The sequence below is a fragment of the Octopus bimaculoides genome, chromosome 7, assembly GCF_001194135.2.
Source record: "Octopus bimaculoides isolate UCB-OBI-ISO-001 chromosome 7, ASM119413v2, whole genome shotgun sequence".
Classification (NCBI taxonomy): domain Eukaryota; kingdom Metazoa; phylum Mollusca; class Cephalopoda; order Octopoda; family Octopodidae; genus Octopus; species Octopus bimaculoides.
Window position 1 is genome coordinate 97,313,469 of NC_068987.1, and position 341 is coordinate 97,313,809.

The following is a 341-nucleotide window of genomic DNA, read 5'->3' on the forward strand; positions in this document are numbered from 1 at the left end:
ATATATATATATATATATATATATATATATATATATATACGTACATACACAGACACGCACACACACACACGTATACTCTCACACACGCGTACATATGAGCATATGCGTGCGTGTGTGTGTATGTGTGTGTGTGAGTGTGTGTGTTTGTGTGTGTGTTTTTAAGTGAGTGTACGTGGGGCAAGGGTGGATAGTTAATACTCTGACAGATATACTCATTTTGAGTAAAGCTATTTCTATTTATGACGATATTAAGATATAGCCCGACAGCTCCTCCTTCTCCCCAACACTTCACTCCTCCTCTCTGCACTGTCCAATATATCTTATCACCTCCCCCCCCCCCC